This window comes from Orcinus orca, chromosome 10 (assembly GCF_937001465.1).
Source record: "Orcinus orca chromosome 10, mOrcOrc1.1, whole genome shotgun sequence".
Classification (NCBI taxonomy): domain Eukaryota; kingdom Metazoa; phylum Chordata; class Mammalia; order Artiodactyla; family Delphinidae; genus Orcinus; species Orcinus orca.
Window position 1 is genome coordinate 60,315,726 of NC_064568.1, and position 22,189 is coordinate 60,337,914.

The 22,189-nt window shown below is 34.7% G+C and overlaps 1 protein-coding gene across 2 annotated transcripts in view; it reads right to left on the reverse strand.

The window, feature by feature from the left end:
- Positions 1-22,189, reverse strand: part of KHDRBS2 (KH RNA binding domain containing, signal transduction associated 2) — a 728,302-nt gene that overhangs the window by 514,321 nt on the left and 191,792 nt on the right. The window lies entirely within an intron of this gene.

The window sequence follows — 22,189 nt, forward strand, 5'->3', positions numbered from 1 at the left end:
ACACACACACACACACACACACACAGATAGAAAACCATCTCAGACCTCCGAGATCAGATCCACTTTTAAAAAGACACTTCTTTCCAAAGGAATGCCAAAGTCAGTAATATTTTGAACATATCATTTACTCATATAATCACATAGATAAATAAATTACTCAAGAATGAAATTAGGGAGAAGCACTAGGGTTTACAAAATTTTTAAAGGCTTTTTCTCTCCAATCAGATTATTGAAATAAAAAACAATTTTAACATGTCTATGCACATTCAAAATTGTAAAAGTAAATATTTTTAATCTTTTTTAAAGTAAAATTTAATATTTATGTTTTATAAGTATTGTCTATGCCTATAACATTCCATTCCAAATTTAATGATTGGAAATAAAGATATTCAACTGTTCTTCGATCTTACCTTCTCTATGTTAAAGAGTTGTTCTAAGGATCAGCAAATAAAAGATGTGAACACATACAGAAAAGTTTAAAATGCTAGATAGAGCATATATACAAAACCATTTGCCTAAATGGAAAATTCTGGGAGTGGGGGGACCTATCTAATTTATTTAATAATCCTAAAATATGGTTAAAAACAAGGGAACTAAAAGCAGTTATCAGAGTATGTTGCCAGCTACTAAAGGCACAGCACCACACCAAATGACTCAGGCAATCACTCACTCATTAATTTTAAAAATACAAAAGGCTTAAATTGCACTAAAAACTATGTTGGGCACATGAAACGGAGAAAAATAAAATTAGGTAACTGTCTTCTAAAACAGAGTTATTCTATTTTTTAAACCTGTGATCCCAGAGTAAGAAATAAACCACATTTAATGGTAAAAGATTAAATGCTTTTCCCCTAAATCCAGGATAAAGTCAAGATACCCGTTCTTACCACAGCTATTTAGTGCTGTACTGGAGTGTGGATTGCCATATCTATAGGCAAGTAAGGTAAACAGAACAATATAAAGTTCAGAAAGACCATGCTTAGATGGTCAAACTGATTTTCAACAGAAGTGCCACATACATAATAAAGGCCATATATGACAAACCCACACCTAATAACATTATATTTAAAAGTGAAAAGCTGAAATCATTCCCTCTAAGATCAGGATGCCCACTCTCACCACTTTTATTCAACCTAGTTTTGGAAGTCCCAGCCACAGCAACCAGAGAAGAAAAGGAAATAGAAAGAATCCAAATTGGAAAGGAAAAAGTAAAACTGTCACTGTTTCCAGATGACATGATACTATACATAGAAAATCCTAAAGATGCCACCAGAAAACTACTAGAGCTCCTCAATGAATTCTGTAAAGTTAAAGGATAACAAAATTAATATACAGAAATCTTTGCATTTCTATACACTAACAATGAAATATCAGAAAGAGAAATTAAGGGAACAATCCCATTTACCATTGCATTCTTCCTGGTTCAGTCTTGGGAGATTGTACACAACTCTGTTGTGGTATAAGCCACTAAGTTTGTGGTAATTGTTACAGCAACAGTAGAAAACTAATATACTAAGGAAAGAAGGAACTGTCAAATGTAGAGCATAACAGCCTCTCCATAATAAGAACAGTGAAATTGCTTTGTACACCATAGCAAAAAAAATAAATACAGATGGATTATAGACTTAGGTCTGAAAGACAAATTTTAGAATTTCCTCATAAGAGAAATTATAAGGAAATAATGTCTAAGAGTTCTAAAACAAGATGTAAAAATATGCTAAGAGTAGAATAAAAGCCTGATTAAATTAAGAATATCTGTTTATTAAAATATACCATAAGAAAGGCAAAAAATAGGGCTTCCCTGGTGGCGCAGTGGTTGAGAGTCCGCCTGCCGATCAGGGGACGTGGGTTCGTGCCCCGGTCCGGGAAGATCCCACATGCCGCGGAGCGGCTGGGCCCGTGAGCCATGGACGCTGGGCCTGCGCGTCCGGAGCCTGTGCTCTGCAACAGGGGAGGCCACATTGGTGAGAGGCCCGCGTATCGCAAAAAAAAAAAGAAAGGCAAAAAATATAAGTCACAAATTTGGAGACTATTTACATTATATGTTAACAATAAATCATTAGTTTACAATCCCAAGTATAAAACTGTAAGGAAAAGACAAACAAAAGATAATAGGTATAATCATGAAGAAGGAAGAGAACGGCCAAAGAAAAAGTGAGAATATTCAACCTTATTAACAGTTAAACAAAAATCAAATTAAGACCACAGTGAGATCCCATTTCACACACACTATGGTGGTAGAAATAAGGAGTCAGAAACCAAACACTGACCAGAATGTGGAGCCACAGAGACTCATATACACTGCTTGTAGGACTGTGAGTAAGTACAAGCCTGCTGGCATCGTCCTGTAAATCTGTAAATGCATTTAACCCATGCCTCACATACCCATTCCCAGGTATATTCTCTAGAGAAATCTTAGCATGTGTACAAGAATGTTCAAAGTCTCAAGGCTTGTAGGAACAAAAATAACTGGGGAAAATCATCAATTCAGTGGTGGTGTGCCCTCACCTGGACACCACACTAACATGTGTCCATACCTCAGACACGTGCACAGGACTCCTTACGATGTGCTTCCTTTGGTTCTGGATTCTGCCAGTGACAGAAGGTTGCATGAGATTTAGAAGGTGAACATGAACTGCAGTCCATTACTCCTGGCAAATCACGGTGGTCAGACACGGCTGCTTACTGACCTCCACATGAGTCCTACTCTGTTGATACGGCAGCCCCACAGACCACTCCACAGGCCAGTCCCAGGTCCTTGCAGGCGTGGGGCTCAGATCTTCATGTCCCCTGGTGGCAGCCTTCCTAACGTCCCTTCCCCCATCTTCCAAGAGTCATGTCAGTCCTGAATTACACATTATAACTATTTTGTAGAGAGTGGATTCTATTTTCCCAACAGAACCATGACTGACACAAATGAGTAAGTACATTGTCACATACCCATAGTGGAATATTTACAGCAGTGAACATAAATTACCCATAACTATATGAAATCTCATGAACAAATTCTAGAAATAAAACTTTGAGTGAAAAATTCAAGCTCTAGACATATGACACTGTTTTTATAAAACTCAACAAAGTTCAATAATTTTTTAATTATGAATATATGCATGAGTAGTACATCCAATTTTTAAATAACAGGTATAATAATAAACACAAAATTCAAGATCTTAGTAACTCTGGGAATGGAATGGATAGTAGGGAATGTGATCAAAGGGAAACAAACAGGTCGTGTCAAAGCAATAGGTAATATTTTAGACTGTTACTTAGAGGTTCATGAGTGTTCATTTTATTTTTTCACACTCTACTTGAAAATTATACATATACTTTGAATCGGTTGACAATTGTATAACTTTTAAAAGAAATCAAATAGAGCAATCCAGTTGAGTAAAATTTGATTGGACTTCTAGTACTCTACATAACCTTCTTGTCCCTTTGCAGGTAGTAGTAAAGCTTCAAATTCAAAAATACCAAAGCACTCCAAGTGATGTCTCCACTGGGGTGCTTATGACTCTGAGAGGAAGAGGTAGCATTTCAGGCAGTCTTGGCTGGAGACAGGTTATTGACAAAATATATACATAGTCCCAACTCTCAGAAGTTTGTCCTCTGCCTTGATTATTGTGACACATTTTTCAACATCTATTTCAATACAGTAGCTTTATTTTTAACCAATGTCGAATTTGAAACCATATTGTGCTGAAGCTGTAAGAGAGACATCACCTTTAATTCTTTCACAAACTCTACTTTTTGGAATAGAATACAAACATCCAACAGAATGAATATGTTGTATAATCAGAGACTTAATTTCACAAATTAACAGAAAATATGTTTCTTGATTAACATTAATTATGTAACTTTTTAAAGCAATCAGTTCTTCTTTTAATATGTTTTTATAATTTATAAATGTGCAATCTACCATTTGCTTTTGACAAAAAGTATTTTATTGTTTTAATCATAGTTGAAATTTCCTGAAGTTATTTCATCTCTTCCCTAATATCTGGAGTTTTTAGAGCCAACACTGGGGAATGGCTCAGAGGACTTTTTTTTTTAATACACAACTATTATTTGGATAAGTAAAAATGCCCCAACATCAGTGAATATGTAGAGCACAATTCTTACGAGCGTGGTTCTGAAGCCCGATTTCGTGGGTTTGTAAATTCACTAGCTGTACCAATTTGGCTATATTGCTTACATTCCCCTAATCTTCATTTTTCTTATCTGTAAATAGAGATAATAAAAATAATAATACATGCACAATAAGAGCTCGACAAATATAGGCTGTTATTATTACATTATTATTGTTTCGGTAGACTGTAATTGTACCTGACACCTCTAGTGAAGTTTGACTTTGGTAATCCTTAATTCTTTTATTATTTTTATATTGTTAATATTTTATTTTTTGTATTTATTATGTATTATATTGTTATAACTATTGATCTCTATTACTTGCTACAATTAACCTTTTTTGAAGGTTCACCATGTACCAAGCACACTCTGCTGAGTCCCCCACGTGGATGAGCTCATAGCGCATGCGCGTGGGGTGGCAAGAAGGGGCTGCCTATACCACAACCAGGGCGCCTCCCTCCAAACTCCCACAAAGAACACTGCCAACCCACCTCTCTCCCTCTTCCTCGCTCAAGTGGACTTGTTTTCAGGAAAGCCTGGACACCATTTCTGTTCGAGATTTTAACACATCAGAAGTAATCGTGAAACTGATCACATATTTTTGAACTTGTGCTTAGGTTTTGGAAATTTATTTTTAGATTAGTTCTGAAAATAGCCAGTAGAAAAGTTGTGTTCTGACAAGACATTGTCATTCCTCTGCTTTCAGTCTATGTGCAGTCCCCCTTCAAACAAAGCCAAGTGACATAATCATTACAGGTGAATGGTCAGTTCGCTGACAACGGTTGGTCCTAACCTTTTCATTAGAGCAAATCTCTTTTGTACACAGAAAATAACTCAAGAGCTACACAACAGTGCCTTCAATATTTAGCCGCAATTTGGTAACTTGGGAATCTCTATAGAGTCTTAAGACTCAATAGAGTGAACACTCAATAGAGTGTTTTCAGTATGTTAGATATCTTCAAATAATTTCAAAGTATTTTATCCACATGTGTTTTAAGAAAATTAAATTTGTGCATGTAATATTCATTTATGATTAATGTTGAAGTCATTAAGCTGTTGTTTTGTAATAATTTTATATTCAAAAATTCTTCTGAGCATTTTAATCAGATTTTTAATTTTTTTCCAAAAGCAAAAATTTAAACTGTGTCAAGTAAAATTAATAGAAAGAACATATTTCAGTGAGTTTGTAAAGTGACAAAACATAATTTGGGGCAAAGCAAGTGTTTATCATAAAACGAGAGACACTTTAAGAAAAATATTTTAGGAACATTTTTAACAGAGTGAATCCAAGAACAGTTTTAAATCAGGTGAATATAAATTTAATAATATTGGGCATACATATTTCAAAATTTACCAATTCAACCAGGATACCCTAGAATGTCTTATCTATAGACTCCCACTTGCTCTTTCCTTATTATTAATATATTTCCTCATGATTAATAATATCTGACGAATACTTGGATGAAATAAACCTGTTCACAAGTGGCATTTTTCTAGTCACCTGTTTATAAACTAACTCCAGCAACTCCATTCCTTCTCTACTAGGAGAGGTGCTGCACCTCATCTAGTTTTCCCCTTTGTGGGCACCATGTCTATACCTGCTTTGTGACAAAAGGCAGTGCTGACCATCTGGCCACTTGTGAAGAGTCTCCTGATGCCACCCCTGCTCCTTCTTCTTCTTTCATAGGACACAGCTGGACTTGAATGCCCTCACCTCCTGATCCTCAAATTCCCCTTGTCCTCATCTGTTCATACCTGAACACTATTTTTATCTCCATCCTAATCCTGATTTGGGGATGAATCCCCTTCTTAACTGGTAAGACTTCACAGAGCTTCTGTTCTGCGCTTTGGGAACTCAACATTAAATCAGTGTTTACTAGTCCATCCTTGTGCTTGCTGCTGTTAAAAAAAAGTAAAGCAATTGGGGCAGACTGCACAAAGAGAGACCACAGTTGCAGATCAAAAAATAGCCTTCTTGTATAAATAGACAGGAAAAGACAACATTTCAGGTATTCACCACAGCAATCAACAAAGAACATTAGTAATCAAGAGAATAGAGATTTATTCAATTATAAAAATATCAAGCTATGTCTGTAGAATTAAATAACACAATTTGGAATTTACATAGGACTCTATCAAAGAAAACTACTTTCAATTTAACAAAATAGACAATGATGAGTATTCAAGAACATAGGGAAGAAAAATAAGAATGTTTTATAGAAGTGGTGAGAGTGGGCATCCTTGTCTTGTTCCAGATTTTAGCGGAAAGGCTTTCAACTTTTCACCATTGAGTATTATATTGGCTGTGGGTTTGTCATAAATAGTTTTTACTATTTTGAGATATGTTCCCTCTATCCCCACTTTGGTAAGAGTTTTTGTCATGAATGGATGTTGAATTCTGTCAAATGTTTTTCTGCATCTATTGAGATGATCATGTGATTTTTGACTTCTTTTGTTAATGTGGTGTATCACATTGATTGATCTGCATATGTTGAACTGTCCTTGTGAACTTGGGATGAATAACACATGGTCGTGGTGTATGACTTTTTTTAATGTGTTGTTGGATTTGGTTTGCTAATATTTTGTTGAGAATTTTTCCATCTATAGTCATCAAAGATATTGGCCTGTAATTTTCTTTTTTGGTGGTGTCTTTGTTTGTCTGGTTTTGGTATCAGGGTGATCGTGGCTTCATAGAATGTCCTTGGCAGTGTTCCCTCCTGTTCAACTTTCTGGAAGAGTTTGAGAAGGGTCAGTATAAGTTCTTCTTTGTATGTTTGGTATAATTCATCTGTGAAGCCGTCTGGTCTTAGACTTTTGTTTGTAGGGATTTTTAAAATTACAGATTCTATTTCAGTTCTAGTGATTGTTCTGTTCAAATTATCTATTTCTTCTTGATTCAGTTTTGTTGGGCTGTATGTTTCTGGAAACTTGTCCATTTCTTCTAGATTGTCAAATTTGTTGGCATATAATTGTTCATAGTATTCCCTTAGTTTTTTGTAATTCTGTGTTATCAGTTGTTATGTCTCCTTTTTCATTTCTTATTTTGTTTGTGTTCTCTCTCTTTTCTTCTTGGTGAGCCTGGCCAGAGGCTTGTCAATCTTATTTATCAGACAAGAAAAACAAATAAAGTGTATCCAAATTGGAAGGGAAGAGGTAAAATTGTCATTATATGAAATGGTATGATACTATATATAGAAAACCATAAAGACTCCACACAAAAACTACTAGAACTGATAAACGAATTCAGCAAGGTAACAGGATACAAGGTTAATATACAGAAATCAGTTGCATTTATTTACACTTACAATGAAATATCAGAAAGGGAATGTAAAAAACAATACCTTTTAAAATTGCAACACAAAAAATAAAATAGTTAGGAATAAACCTCCCCAAGGAAGTGAAAGACTTATACACTGAGAACTAAAAAACATTAATAAAGGAAACTGAAGATGATTCAAAGAAATGAAAATATATGACATGCTCTTGGATTAGAAGAATTAATATTGTTAAAATGACCATACTACTCAAAGCTATCTACAGATTTAATATGATCCTTATCAAATTACCCATGACCTTTTTCACAAAACTAGAACAAATAATCCTAAAGTTCATATGGAACTATAAAAGACCCAGAATTGCTAAGGCAATCCTGAAGAGAAAGAACAAAGCAGGAGGCATAGCCATTACAGTCTTCAGACAATACTACAAAGCTACAGTAATCAAAACAGTGTGGTGTTGGCACAGAAACAGACATACAGATCAGTGGAACAGAATAGAGATCCCAGAAATAAACCCACACACCTACAGTCAATTAATCTTTGACAAAGGAGGCAAGAATATACAATGGGAAAAAGTCTCTTCAGCAAGTGGTTTTGGGAAAGTTGGACATCTGCATGTAAATCAATGACGTTAGAACACGCCCTCTCACCATACACAAAAATAAACTCAAAATGGCTTAAAGACTTAAACATAAGACATAGCACCATAAAACTCTTAGAAGAGAACATAGGCATAACATTCTCTGACATAAATAGTACAAATGGTTTCTTAGGTCAGCCTACCAAGGAAATAGAAATAAAAACAAAAATAAACTAATGGGACCTAATCAACTTACAAGATTCTGTAAAGCAAAAGAAACCATAAACAAAGTGAAAAGACAACCTAAAGAATGGGAGAAAATATTTGCAAATGATGCAACTGACAAAGGTTTAATTTCCAAAATATACAAACAGCTCATACGAGTAGACAACAAAAAAAACAAACAACCCAATCAAAAAATGGGCAGAAGACGTAAAGAGACATTTCTCCAAAGAAGAAATACAGATGTCCAATAGGCACACAAAAAGATGCTCAACATCACTAATTGTTAGAGAAATGCAAGTCAAAACTACAATGAGGTACCACATAACACCATTCAGAATGGCCATCATTAAAAACTCTACAAACAGCAAATGCTGGAGAGGGTGTGGAGAAAAGGTGACCCTCCTACACTGTTGGTGGGAATGTAAGTTGGTGCAGCCACTGTGGAAAACAGTATGGAGGTTCCTCAGAAAGCTAAAAATAGAATTACCATATGATCCAGCAATCCCACTCCTGTGCAAATCCAGACAAAACTATAATTCAAAAAGATACATGCACCCCTATGTTCATAGCAGCACTATTCACAATAGCCAAGACATTTGGAAACAAACTAAATGTCCATCAACAGATGAACGGATAAAGAAGATGGGGTACATATGTAAAATGGAATACTACTCAGCCATAAAAAAGAAGGAAATAATGTCATTTGCAGCAACATGGATGCAACTAGAGATTATCATACTAAGTGGAGTAAGTCAGAAAGAGAAAGACAAATACCATATGATATCACTTATATGTGGAATCTAAAATATGACACAAATGAACCTATTAATGAAACAGAATCAGAGACATAGAGAATAGACTGGTGGTTGCCAAGGGGGAGAGGGTGGGAGAGGGTAGGAGTGGGAGTTTGGGATTAGCAAATGAAAATTGGTATTATAGAATGGATAAACAATAAGGTCCTACTGTATAGCACAGGGAACTATATTCAAAATCCTGTGATAAACCATAATGGAAAGGAATATGAAAGAAAATATATATACATATACATTCTCTTTCATATTCAATTACTCTTGCTTGTCATAAGATCAAACAATCCCATTTCAGAAGGAAGTACTTGAATTTGAAGGAAGCATACACAGCTAGTGAAAAAGAATCCATCAATATCAACTATAAACATGTGGGTCCTTTAATATGTGTTGGTGGGGTTTACCTTGTGCTTAATCAGTATTTGTCTCAAGTTTCAAAATAATATGATGTATGTTAAAGTCACACCATAGTATACATAATGGTTTGGGTTTCATAGAAATGGCAAAAAAAAAAAACCTTGAGAACATGCTGATAAAAACTGAACGTGAATTTTTAAAATGTAAACACACACAATTAATGTCCCATTAGTTCTGCTATAAATAATCCTTCAATATGTTTGAGCACTTGTATGTGCAAATCACAGTCTCCTTTCATAGGCAGCTAAAGTACATTTGGTCATGTTTTAAATGTTTTTCATCCTGTGTGGAGTGTCTGGAAGTGTCTCCTGAGCCCATCTTTGCCACATTTATACAACTCTAAGGGCACCTTCCCCAAGCTCAAGGTATTTTTATTTGAAAAGATTCGTTTAAAACTCTATTATTTAGTGAAAAGTATCAACATTAAGAGCCCTAATCATAATTACTACTACGATTCAAACCCAAACCCTAATTTGTTCAGTGTGTACAACTGCCAATAAAAACTGTTTCTAGAGCACCACACAGATGAGACTGCCATAGAGTCATGATGACTAAATGTTTTCTCAGCACAGTGACACATAGGTACATAATTCTTCTTTCATCCAAATCTTTGCAAATTTAATTACTTGACAGATACTTCTTTGGCCTTTTAAATAGTCACAAAAATAACAGCTTAATACTTGCTATATTCTTATATTTCAGAATTTTAAAAACCTTTAAATAAACCACAGTGGTGCCATTGTATAGAATCCTGAAAGTGTCACATATGTCTCTTATAAACTGCATTTACATGTCCAAAATAGTGATGTTTGTTCTTTACAAGTCTTCTTCCTCTCCACACAATGTCATGATGTCAGTATATGAGCTTATGTTTGATGAGGACATAATCATTCAAGAAGAATTTATTGAACATCTACTATGTGCCAGGCACGAGGAATGGAGAAGGGCATAAAACAAAGTTCCTTGACCCTATGAAGCCTACATTCCATTCTAATTATACATTTATTTTCAACTTAAACATAGTTATATAGCCAACTGCTTTTCAGTTTCTGGGCTGGTATCTAGTTTTTTCAAGGTTTAGGCTGCCTAAAAATCACCTATTGTATTGTTTAGTATTTTATTGTATACAACATAATTCCAACCATCCTAAAAGGATATGCCTTAATTCCTAAGGTTAGATATTAATTCAGTAGCAGAGTGAAGAAAAAAGTTATTTTTTTTTCATTTGCTTATTAAATACCATCACTTTGATTAACATTAGTTAAAGGATTGGGTGCTGGGAGCAGACTTCTCAGGGTTGGTGTACTCTAAAAGTAGTCCCCCTAAAATTGAGTTCCCTTACCGAGTTTGTGATTAATCTCCATCCAAAACTTTATCCCCTTGCTTGTCCCCTCTGACCTCAGTCCTGTGCTCACTGACCACTAATCATCCAGCATCAGGTGATTAAAATTGCTGTTGTATCATCACATTTCATCATTAATGTACAAACTCGAGTTGCTTCTCCAGGGCAAGATGAGCTCACAGACCCCCAGGCCACGGACCACCTGGCCAGAGAATCATATACCAGAGACATCCTGACTCTTGAAACTGAGATTAAGAAATGAAACCGATGGGACTTTGCTGGTGGCACAGTGGTTAAGAATCCGCCTGCCAACACAGGGGACACTGGTTCAAGCCCTGGCCAGGAAGATCCCATCTGCCTCGGAGCAGCTAAGCCAGTGTGCCACAACCACTGAGCCTGCACTCTAGAGTCTGCGAACCACAAATAATGGGCCCGTGTACCACAACTACTGAAGCCTACGCACCTAGAGCCCATGCTCCACAACAAAGAGAAACCACAATAAGAAGCCCGCGCAATACAAGAAAGAGTATCCCCCGTTCGCCACAACTAGAGAAAGCCCACGCAGAGCGACGAAAAGTCAACGCAGTCATAACTAACTAACTAACTAACTAACTAAATTAATTAAAAAATAAATAAATAAATAAAAGAAATGAAACAGAAAGGTCACAAGATGATGAGTAATCCCAGCTTCTTTGTTCTTCCCCTTTAAACACCATACAGACATGATTGTTACCTTCAGTTTGACTCAGTTACCTTCAGAATTGTCCTAATTGACCAAATTGATGTCTGACAGCTCAATACATAGTAGGTACTCTATTAAATAAATTGAAGGAAGAAATGAATTGTTGAGTGAATAAGTAATAATCTAGCGAGAGAAATAAGATGTCGCAAAGCAATGTAAGATTGGGCACAAATGGAATACATGAGGAAGGCACAATATCAATAGGTATAGTGTCTCCTCTGATTAAAAAAAAATAATAAAATGTTTGTTTCGCTAAGTATCAATACTTTTACAACATAAGGGATAAAGCATTTGACCATACATTTGAAAAATACATGTCTAACATAATTACAATGGCATTTTTTGTTGTTTTCAGCAAAATGACTCAGTAAATGCTGGAAGAATATTTGCATGATGCCTTCTTTGTAAAATCACTTAAAGTAGTCTACAGCAATTTTGCAATTCACTCCAACCACATAATGCCTTGGCATATTTTATGAACATAAAGCAGCCTAAATGTGAATTCCAAGTGACTGAGGTTTAGAAATTTCTGGCCATGCTTTTGAATCCAATGATGATAATACTAAAATAATATATAAGTAATGAACAATGTTATAAAAAATGTTATTTTGAGGAGTATGTGTGTGGTTTCTTTTATCAAGTTTCTTAACATATTTATCAAAGGTTCACAGGTTTATCAGAGATTTAGAACATATTATTAAACATGTAAAGTGGTTTTGATTATTTAAATTATCAAGTTTTAAAACACACAAATATGAGTTCATCCCTAGGTAGGTGAAGAATTTTAAACAATTTTCTCCAAAACAAAGATTAAAACTGATGATTATTTGACTTTTAAAAATAAAGTATCTTAATTTATAATTTACTCTTTATCAGAGGAAACAAAAAAAGGATCATTTCTTTGTTATCATTTATACCATAGAATTCATGACAGGAATTGAAAGGAAAGTTTACTAAATTCATGAAAGTGTGCATGAGATGTAATAATTATTCTATACCTAAGATCTAATATTCTGAAGAATATTATACCACAGAAAGTATATTTAATGTACTTTAGTTTCTACTTCTGTGGTGTTAAAAGGTTTTAAAGTGCTTTGATGCAAAATGGCAAATGACATACTTTAGAAGTGGTCAATATTTTTTGCATTTGCTACTAAAAGGGAATATTTTTATATGTCATTGTTGAGAGACTAGCTCATAGAGAAAAAGCCAGCTATATTTTTTAACCAATTTCTTCTCAAAATCTTTATCATCATATCTTACTTCTCCATAGGCAAACTGCTTTCTCAACTGACTTGCAAGAGGATGATAATCCATGTGGCAAAGTCTGTAGTAAAATTCTGCCCAGCATATCTGAACATAATTGCTTTAAATCATGAACTAATAAGCACAAGCAGTGATTCACTACAATCCAGAACAGTCTGTCCACTGTGAAGAAAGTATATCTTGGGTTTTCCTGTGTAAGGATATATGTTTCACTATACTTTTATTTAGTATGCTATGTTTTTTCTCTCATGTTTTAAATAAAAGGTGGATATTTTAATAAATTTGATATACTATTATTTACAGATTAACCCATTAACCATTCATGTAGAATATGACCATTAAAAAAGGATGGCTTTACTCTTCAATAAGTGGTGCTGGGAAAACTGGACAACTACATGTAAAAGAGTGAACTTAGAACATTCTCTAACACCATATAAAAAAATAAATTCAAAATGAATTAAAGACCTAAGTACAAGACCAGAAACCATAAAACTCCTAGAGGAAAGCATAGGCAGAACACGCTTTGACATAAATTACAGCAATATGTTTTTGGATCCATCTCCTAAAGCAAATGAAATAAAAGCAAAAATAAACAAGTGAGATCTCATTAAACTTAAAAGCTTTTGCACAGCAAAGGAAATGATAAACAAAATGAAGAGAGACAACCTACTGAACAGGAGAAAATATTTGCAAATGATATGACCAATAAGGGGTTAAATATCCAGCATATATAAACAGCTCATACAACTCAACATCAAAAAAACAAACAACCCAATTGAAAATGGACAGAAGAACTGAGTAGATATTTTTCCAAAGAGGAAATGCAGATGGCCAACAGGCACATGAGAAGATGCTTAACATCACTAATCATCAGGGAAATGCAAATCAAAACTGCAATGAGATATCACCTCACATCTGTCAGAATGGTCGTCATCTAAAAGAACACAAATAACAAATGTTGGTGAAAATATGGAGAAAAGGGAACCCCTGTACACTGCTGGTGGGAATGTAAATTGGTGCAGCCTCTTTGGAAAACAGTATCGAGTTTTCTCAAAAAACCTAAAAATAGAAGTACCATATGACTCAGCAATTCCACTCCTTGGTACATATTAAAAAAAAAAACTAAAACACTAATTTGAAAGGATACATGCACCCCGATGTTCATAGAAGGATTATTTACAATAGCCAAGATATGGAAACAACCTAAGTGCCCATCAACAGATGAATGGATGAAGAAGATGTGCCATATATATATATATATATATATATATATATATATATATATATGCAATGGAATACTACTCAGCCATAAAAAAGAATGACATTTTGCCACTTGCAGCAACATGGATGGACTTGGAGGGTGTTATGCTAAGTGAATAAGTCAGACAGAGAAAGACAAATATTGTATGACATCACTTCTATGTGGAATCTAAAAAATATGACAAACTAGTGAATATAACAAAAAAGAAGCAGACTCACAGATATAGAGAACGAACCAGTGGTTACCAGTGGGGAGAGGGAAGGCAGGAGGGGAAATATAGGGGTAGGGGATTAAGAGGTGCAAACAACTATGTATAAAATAAGCTACAAGGATATATTGTACAACACAGGGAATACAGCCAATATTTTATAACAACTATAAATGGAATATAACCTTTAAAAATTGTCATCAGTCTATTATATACCTGTAACTTATAAAATATTGAATATCAATTATATTTCAATAAAAAATGGAAAAAAATAATATAGATAAATAAGGATAAAAATTCCTAAATTGATAAGATGAAAATGCATATAATTTTACATTTTTCCTTAATTACTTTGTGTGATTATATTTTCTTATATTGGTCTATTACTAGCTTGTAAAGTTTTCCCACTTGAATATGCAAATGTTAAAGTGCCAAAGTTGAATGCTGAATAGAAAAAAGGAACATGCAAAAAAGGATGGCTTTATTTAAATCAGTAATCACCAGAATAAGAGTTAGAAATCCTGTAGGCATGCTAAATGCTTTATATTAATTATCTTATTTAATTTTTAGGCCAAACCTCTGAGGAAGTGCTATTTTACAGACAGTGCTGGCATGGAGTTTTTAAGTAATGAACCCAGGCTCTGGTGGAATAATATCAAAGGACATTTCAAGGACATTTATTCTATTGGCATGAGGGTTCAAGAAAATATGGTCTTTGTAATTATGGGCATTAATTTAGAGATAGCATATAGATTTTATAGAGGTATAACTGAGCCAAAAGTCCTGTAATGTAGCATCCAAGATATTGTTTCTCTCAATCAAGTATGAGATAAACCTTAAGTAGTGACTTGATGGTTATACTTTGTTGCAATAACCTGTACTGAGATGCTGTCCATTACCTATTGTTCGGGATGTTCTGCAGTGTCCATTCAGATCCCCTTCCTCTCCTTCTCTATCCTGTGCTGTGCCCCCAAACTTCTCTGTGGAGCCAGGTGTCTCTATGCTCCTTCCCTTTGGCATCTGGTTAGATTTGGTCAATAAGAAAAACTCAAGTAACTGGAGGGTAGGACAGAGAAATTGGAGTGCTTATTTTCCTGGCTTCCTCCTTGCTGCGCATTGGTTTGGCAGTGACTCTGTCCCTCTGTTATTGGACACAGCTCCTGTCTGGTGGCTCCTCTGTAGCTAAATGTCTCTTTCCTTAGCCCTTTAGTCTTTGGAGTAGCAAGGCTCCTCACTGTTACTATCCCTGGACATCTCACCATTCCTTGTTAGCTTCCCTTAACACGGACCACATTTTGTAAACAACCCCTTCAATAATCTCCTGTCAACCACCACTTTTGAGTGTGCACTTTTGAGTGTGCTTCTTTTGAGAATCTGACCAAATGTAAAGTTGATGTATTTTTCACACCTATGCCTAAACAAGGCTTTCACTTAATAGACGACTATGTCACATTTATCCAGAGATATGCTAAGGAATAAAGCAAAATAATTGAAAAAGGAATGTAAAAATAGAGTTCCCTAGGGCAAAAGAAGATCTTAAATGAGATCATATCCAGTTGGAGAGGTTTGGAAAAGATTCTAGAAAAAAGTAAGGCTTCATGGTTGAAGAGCAGGGAGGATTAAAATGTTTTCCTAATATTGTACAATGAGCAAAAATATTTTTCTTGTATATTGAAATTGTATCTAAACAGTAAATTTAAAAATTTTGAAAAACATAAGCTATCAAAGGAGAAATTCGAGGGAACAAAAATTTACTGAAGCTTCTTAAATGGAACTATGTAAAACTAGAACTGAGTAAGAAAGAAGAATGAAATTGGGAATGAAATTAGAGATCAAGGAAAAGAAAGACTACAAAATCAGCTAAATGTATTAAATGGTAAAGTGTTTCAACAAGTTATTCAAGCTAGAACATATTTTTATATAAATATCATCATTACTAATAATGCAAGACCATACAATCAAAGGATTCCTTTGATTTTTCATTTATCTCTTCTTATTTGTAGCTGCTATCAGGATGTTTATTGCTAAGATTTTAGATGTTTATAAATTTTCATATACTTTTTAGGAGGAAATGAAGAAAAATAAATTTTAGATTATATATTTAAAGTTACTGGGCTTCCCTGGTGGCGCAGTGGTTGAGAATCTGCCTACCAATGCAGGGGACACAGGTTTGAGCCCTGGCCTGGGAATATCCCACATGCCGCGGAGCAACTAGGCCCGTGAGCCACAACTACTGAGCCTGCGCGTCTGGAGCCTGTGCTCCACAACAAGAGAGGCCGCGATAGTGAGAGGCCCGCACACCGCGATGAAGAGTGGCCCCCGCTTGCCGCAACTAGAGAAAGCCTTTGCACAGAAACGAAGACCCAACATAGCCAAAAATAAATAAATAAATAAATAATAAAAATAAAGTTACTTATAATTTCTCCTTTTTTATGTAGAATCAGATATAAGTATCTAGTATAAGAAAAATGTCAAGATAAATAGAAACTGCTATTGCCATCGTTGGAAATAAATAACTCAAGAAATTAAATTTCAATGTTGCCATAAATCACAAACACCAGAGGGTATTCATCTAATAATTTAGAATGAAACAAAATAGTTCTATGGCCAATGCCAATTAATCATTTACCATTAAAACAGCTACTAAAGGAGGTGACTGAATCAAAGTCAGACTCATCTCTTAAGCGGAAGCTAATGGAATTCCAGGACTGTAGCTGGATTGCTGCCTGTCAATCTGACTTCTTCTCCAAGAAAAGTTACTAAATAAATCATGAAAGATTATTAAAATCAATCTTCAGACAAAGAAAAGGGAAAAAATATCCCTAGTTTATTGAGGAAGTTAATATAATGTGTGTGTGTGTGTTAATAACCCAATTTACTGCACATAGAAGAAACACTGCTAGGGATATTTTGCACTTTTAATTATAAGAAGTGTGTCTGTCCTGGTCTGGGTTAGAAAAAAAAAAAAAGGAAAGATAAAGAATAAACATTAAGAATTTCTGGTGAATACACTTCTCCCTCTTTACTCTATGTTGGAAACTCCTTTGGGGGGACTATTTCATATTATGTCATTATCACATCTACCTTTGCACATTTGAATTATACAGGGGTAAACACTTGACCTAATCCATACCAGTCATGGCCCTTTCTTGGGATTTTTTTTAGGCTGAAGTTGGGTAGGAGATCCTCTAGTGAGAGTTCTAAATATGAAACTCAGAGCTGAGAGTAGCCAAGGTAGAAGAACAGTGAACCCTCATTCTGCTTGAGTCCTGCCTACTAGTTTTTCCTGAGGCCCAGCTTGATAATTCCATGTCCTAAAATTTGAATGTTCAATCCTTCCCTCAAGTATGCAAGACACCCTCAGAATCCTCCTATTAAATCTCTTTATGATGAAGCTAGTCCAAGTTGAATTTCTGTCACTTGAGATCAAAAGAAGCCAGAAAAAAATGTAGATTCCCAGTGGTAAACTATTTATTATACAGAGGCTTATATTTTGTAGGCTTGAAATGGTCTATCACCAAAGTTCTTCACACATTAGTTGTTTGCCAAATTTAACATTGCCTTATTGGAGACAATTAGGAAGATAAAAATGGATATCATCAAGAAAGATCTAGAAATAATAATGTAATCATAGACCAAATTCCATGCTAAATAGAGCTCATTCTTATTTGTCATATGTTAGAGAAGGATATAAAGCAAATATTTTGCTATTCCTTTCTTGTACTTCTCTAGTTAGTACAGATTTTTGTGTGGCCATATGGTCCCATACGGCACAAATCTAAAGAGACTGGACAATGGGAGTTGCAAAGGATTCCTATCTACTTCTGGTATCTATTTAAATAATGCTTGGCTGAAAGAGTGGGGAGGATGATTTGTGAAAAAGAGGAGGAAAATGAAGGAGATGATTTGAGGTCTGCTCACCTTCAAGGACTGGCTTTTAGCTTTTGAAGAACAAGAGACCACATACAAAAAACAAAGAGATTTTTGCAGAATCGACATTACCCAATGATGCTGGAGAGTTCTGGTGATAAAGCTCCACCAGATGTGGTGACAGACATTTTCCCACATCTGGATGGAATAAAGCAGAGCTCCATGATGGAGTCAGTAAGGAAAAAAAGTCACGACACTTTGCTGCATGCACCCAGGAGAGAACCCTGTGATGAGTAACATTTTCCCGGAGAAACAACAGAGCCAGGAGAATTTGCAGATCTGAACTCAGAGCCCAATTCTGGAAATATGAAAGATGTTTATACGAGTGTCTCCAACACATGATTAAAATGACAAGAAATAGAAGGGGTAGTATTCACTTAAAGGTTTCTCTGGAATCAACATAATTATTCTGAGCTAATAACAAAGACTGAAAAAATGCATGAAATTATTCATGTTGCATCATTAATGACAAATGTGTTTTTTATAAATAGTATCAATGAAGTATTGTGTGGATTTATCAGGATTTATCACATTTCTCAAAATATCCTTCAGCTGAGAAAAGCACTCCTATTAAATGGTTCATTAAGTTTATTTCATCCATCACAGAAACATGATTTTTATGACAAATTAAATTACAACTATTTTCCCTTTTCATTCAAGAAAGATAACTGATTCAGTGAGTTCTGAATTCTTTTATCACGTGTAAATTAACACTAGTGCTTATAAAAATCACTACAGCAAAACAGTTAACTACATACACATGAAGCTCAAACAACTAACAATAAAATGGGATCATAAAATGATCTGCATATTATGAAGTTTCTAGAAATGTAAAATTTAGGTATTACTCTATTCTTTAGGATTCTAAAGTACTCTCCAGTACCTAGCCATCCTGAATTAAAGACCTATTAGGTTTGATATATATATAGTAAGAATATTATGGTGCTTAAGAAATAGTCATGTTACTTATTTGAGACACAAAATGTCATGAGGCTTGCTAGGGAAAACTGTGTTAGCCAGATATGACGAAGCTCTGAAATAAGGCAATGAAGAATGTGGATAGGAAAACATGGCACACATTCAGTGGATGAACAAGAGAGAACATAAAAGGCACAAGAAATCAGGCTGAGGATCATCACAGTACTGTGGGATAGGGGTAAAAGTGGAAGAGAAGTGGTATCAAAGGGAATTGAAAAGGAATGGGGAGGAGGGGAAGAGTTACGCTAAGTAAACAAAAAGAGCTTCAAAAAGAGGGAAAGTTAATGGAAATACCTGCTACAGAAAATCTCAGTTCCTTTACATTTAATACATAATTAAAATTACTGAATCTATAGAAGTAAACAAACTTATGGTTGCCGAAGGGGAAAGGAAGGATTGGAGGGGTAAGTTAAGAGTATGGAATATGGGATTAACAAGCATAAAATAGATAAGCAACAAGGATTTACTGTATAGCACAGGGAAATATATTCAATATCTTATAATAACCTATAATGGAAAATAATTTGAAAAAATATATATAACTGAATCATTTTCCTGTACACCTGAAACTAACAATACTGTAAATGAACTACACTTTGATTTTTTAAAAAAGTAAAGGATTTAATGTAATAAGTGAAATAAAATCTCATATTAAACACAATCAAAGTGCTGTGAAGCCCACTGAACCTAGCTCTTAGGAAACTAAGGTAGATACTGAGGAATGTACTTTCAGTAGAATAATGAGAGGTAAAGGCCTTATGGCAATGAGTTGGAAATAAATAGAAAATGAGGGGTAGAGTTAGAGTTAGGGTTACCCTAAGGCTGCATGGTCATGGAATGTATTACATATTGAAAATGCATGCAAGGGGAACATTGAAAATGAGGGTTGTGAAGGAAAAAAGAATATATTTTAATCAAGTTTGGGTCAGAAATAAGGAAAAATAAAATCTGATGATGTCTATTTTCTTGGGGAATTAGTGAAAAATGTGATCCATTAATAGTTGAAAGGAGTGGTTACAGGGCTTTTTTTTTTTTCTCTAATTTTTTAAAAATATTTTTATTTATGTATTTATTTGGCTGTGCCGGGTCTTAGTTGCGGCATGCGAACTCTTAGTTGCAGCATGTGGGATCTAGTTCTCTGACCAGGGATTGAACCCAGAACCCCCTGCATTGGGAGCGTGGAGTCCCAGCCACTGGACCACCAGGGAAGTCCCTGTTACAGGGCTTTTGAAGACTCATGATGATTTAGAATTTGCTATGGATAATTTGAAAAGATGCTAAATGGAGATAAATAGAAGAATTATCAATGCACATTAAAAACTCAACCCAATGTTTGAAAGAGTTTGGAAATTATGTCTCTAATGGTGTCTGTCAACCACATTTGCTAATTTTTAGTGATGCTTGATAGATATAGATATAAATATAGACAGATATATAGATAAAGAAGCATGAACATTAGCTTAAAATACAAATGGAACTTTGATAGGGATTGTTCAGAAAAAAAGGGCAAGAAACTAGAGAAAAGACAGCATTACTGCATATTTCAAAGTGATGGATTAATCCCAGGATTCTGACTACATAGAAAGGGATTTTGAGACATAAAAAATAGAAAGGAGTGGAGAGACTTGAAGATTTGATCTAGATGAAGAAAATATTTAATGAAGTGAAACAGTGGGAGATGTAAAGTTATAGAGAACGTGTAGGAGAAAATTGAGAAATTTGGGTTTTAGATATAAGAGATAAAGCAGAGAATTTTGAGGAGGTGGAGGCAGTGGTGGTGGCCTAATGTTGAAATCTCCTTTGATGCTCTGCTAAATACACAGTGGACAACTAGATGCAAATCCTAAACCACTAGGAAACACTCACAGCAAAACTAGGTAACAAAAATTCTCCAAGAACCACAGCACATAAATGGCTGTGACCTGTCTGGGGTCAGCATCTGTTGAGGATGAGGAAGAGAGGAGCAACCCTGAAAACAGGAGAACCCCCAAATAGTCAAACGGTCAAAATACAGGTGGAAAACATGGCAGGCCAATTTGAGATCGAGTCAAAAATAAGCTTTTCCCAGTCCAATAGTAGGTAGGTATAGGGCATCCACTGTAAGTTCTGAGGAGTATTTGTAGCCCCTATAACCTCTCAAAATTGACCAGTCAGGGATTCCTTTCAGGAGAGAGTATCACATGAGGAAAAATTACCAAGGATGGAATCAGCATTAGAACAGAAAAGTGACAGTACAAACAAAAAAAAGAAAAGTTAAAAGATAGAGAAGGAATGAAAACTAGGAAATCACAAAAGCAATATATTGTTTCACCGGGTTAAAAAAAACAGAATAGGGACTATGTGAATTTAGAAAACAGGCATGAACCATGTCTCTCTCTAAAAGATGAGAAAAATATGAATTCACATATAAATGAGCAACAGAAAAGGATCAGAGTCAAATCTCATGCAGTTATTATGACTCAAAAAGAGAATACAGATCCATATAAGGTTCCTACAAACGATAAAAGCATGCTAAAAACATATGGCCACAAAACATACCAAAATTGTATTTTACTATTTCAAATAACCTAAAAGACCTTAATAAAATCATATTAAAGTTGACAATAAATCAGAATTAGAAAAATTCAAAAATAAGACCAGAATAAAGAAAGAATTAGAAATAAAAGAGAAAAATTTTATATTTGGACTAATCTGGAAAGAACAAAAAGATGACTTAACACAATAGATAATGCCTTAAGAAAAATAAAAGGTAAAGATGAAACACTTAAAATAGATCACAAATAATTGAAAAATGAGATTAAATAAAACAACAGAAAGTGGTAAATATTGAAGATACATAAAGATTCAAATGGAATGATAAGGTTCCCTGAAGAACAAAACCAAAGCAATAGAATGGAGTAAATATTAAAAATTATAATTCTAGAAAATTTTTCTAAGATAAAAGCAAGTAAAGCTACTACATATTAGAAGTGCATGCCATGTACCTGAGAATATCAACCCAAAACTATCAACATTAAAATGTCTTAATAAA